The sequence below is a fragment of the Hylobates moloch genome, unplaced genomic scaffold, assembly GCF_009828535.3.
Source record: "Hylobates moloch isolate HMO894 unplaced genomic scaffold, HMol_V3 SCAFFOLD_10, whole genome shotgun sequence".
In the NCBI taxonomy this organism is placed as follows: Eukaryota; Metazoa; Chordata; class Mammalia; order Primates; family Hylobatidae; genus Hylobates; species Hylobates moloch.
Window position 1 is genome coordinate 5,733,491 of NW_026652285.1, and position 2,215 is coordinate 5,735,705.

The window sequence follows — 2,215 nt, forward strand, 5'->3', positions numbered from 1 at the left end:
AAGAGAAATGTCGTTGGAGTTATAAAGGAGATGGAGGAAGAAAATAATATACCAACTGGAAGAGCAAAAGTTGAAAACACACGAACTTATGAGAACACTTTAACTTTAACTGAGGAATGTTCAGTGAAATACAGCTCTCCCACCTCTTCTCCCTTTCTCGGTGGTCTTTTTCCCCCACTATTTTCTTCCCCTCGCCCTCTCCCCACTGTAGTTTTTTCTTTTTTGAGATGGAGTCTCACGCTGTCATCTAGGCTGGAGTGCAATAGTGCGTTCTCAGCTCACTGCAACCTCCGCCTCCGGGGTTCAAGCGATTCTCCTGCCTCAGGCTCTGGAGTAGCTGGGAATACAGGCTCTCGCCATCACGCCCGGCTAATTTTTGTATTTAGTAGAGACTGGGTTTCAGCATGTTGGTCAGGCAGGTCTCGAACTCCTGACCTTGTATTCCGCCCGCCACAGCCTCCCAAAGTGCTGGGATTACAGGCGTGAGCCGCCGCGCCCGGCCTTGTCATCACCGTCTTCTTTTCCACTCTCCTTTCTCCCTCTCCTCACCGTTTTCCTCTAATGTCCTCTCCACCACACTGTCTTCTCCCTGCACTTTCTCCCCACTGTCTTTTTCCCCACCTTCTTTCTCCCCATGCCACTTTCCAAGGTCTTTCCCACCCTCTCCGTCCCCTCCTCCCCCTCTCCCCGCAGTCTTCCGCCCGCAGCCAACACTGTTCAGTTCTGAGGTGGGGGCGGGGGCGGGGGCAGCCGTGATGGCACAGGCAGCGACTCTCCAGGGTCTCCTGTTGGCTGCTAGGGCGGAGCTCAGGGGCCCAGCTCATGGGGCTACCTGGGCGCATAGACACGCACCGGCGCAAGGACACAGGCGCGCGCATGCGTGGAGAGCTTCTAGATGAAAGGCAGTGGGAGAGCGCGAGAAGGGAGTGCGCAAGAAGACGCTCGGGGGCGAAGACGGTGGGGAGTGGAAGAGGGGAGAAAAGGGTGCGAAGAGAGAAAAACACGGCAGGAAGTCGCTGCTGCGAAGTGGGGAGATGGAAACGGGAAGAAAATGGTGGGGAGGAGAAGAAGATGGCGGAGAATAAGAGGCTGGGAAAAAAGACGATGGGGAGAGGGAGAGAAGAGAGTGGGAAGAAGATTGCAACTGACAGACGCTGCTGCGAGACGGTGGGAGGACGTGGGGAGAAAACGGTGTGAGGGGAAGAAAACTGGGGGGAGAAAACGGTTATGGGGAATGCGCGGGAAGAAGACAGTGAAGGGAGAAGACGGCGTGGGGAGAGGAAGAGAGGAGACGGTGCGGGGAGAGAAAAGCCGGCAGGAAGACGCTGCTGCGAGAAGAAGGTGGGGATATGGAGGCGGCAAGAAGATGGAGAATAAGAGGCTGGGAAAGAAGACTCTGGGGAGAGGAGAAGAGGGTGGGAAGAAGACTGCGGCAGACAGACGCTGCTGCGAGAAGGTGGGAAGACATAGGAAGAAAACGGTGCGGGGTGAGGAAGAAAACGGTTGGGGGTAATAGGCCAGGAGAAGACGGTGAGGAGGGGGAGGGGGAGGGGAGAAGAGGGAGCGGCGGAAAGACTGCTGCGGGAATAGGCGGGAAGGTGGAGACTGGAAGCGAGCAGGTGGAGAGAAGGAGATGGAAGGAAAAGCTACCGCCGCAGGAACCCGTGCTGCGATGAAGCAGAGAGACTGAGGGGAAGAAAACGGTGGGGAAGGGGGAAAAATCTGCGGGGGAGAAGAAGGTGCGGGAAGAAGACAGTAGGGAGAGGGCAGAAGAGGATGCGGGAACGCCGCAGTGGGGAAGGAGAGGAGAAGAGAGGAGAAGACGGTGAGGGAGAGGGGAGAAGAAGGTGGGAAGACGTTGGGAAAGGAGAAGGGTCGGGAAGAAGAGGGGAGGGAAAGGGCAGAAGGTGGGGAAGAAGACGGTAGAAAAAGGGTGAAGGGAAGAAAAGGGTGGGGAGGGAGAAGGGAAGAGGACGGGTTGGGGAGGAGAAGAAGGGAGGGGAAAGCGGCGAAGATCTTGGGGAAAGAGACGGAGGGGGAAGAAGACCAGTGGGAGAGAAGAGGATGAGGTAGGGAGAGGGGAAGAAAACGGCAGAAAGACGGGCTAAGAGAAGAGTGCTGGGAGAAGAAGTGGGAGCGGCGAGAGGGAGAAGGGAAGCGGGGAAAGAAGAAGGTGGTGGGGGAGAAGAAGGCAGTGTGGGAGAAGAGTTGAGAG

The 2,215-nt window shown here is 56.7% G+C and overlaps 1 pseudogene; it reads right to left on the reverse strand.

The window, feature by feature from the left end:
* Positions 1-820: 820 nt before the first annotated feature.
* On the reverse strand, positions 821-1,884 carry LOC116474310 (uncharacterized; annotated as a pseudogene).
* Positions 1,885-2,215: the final 331 nt, after the last annotated feature.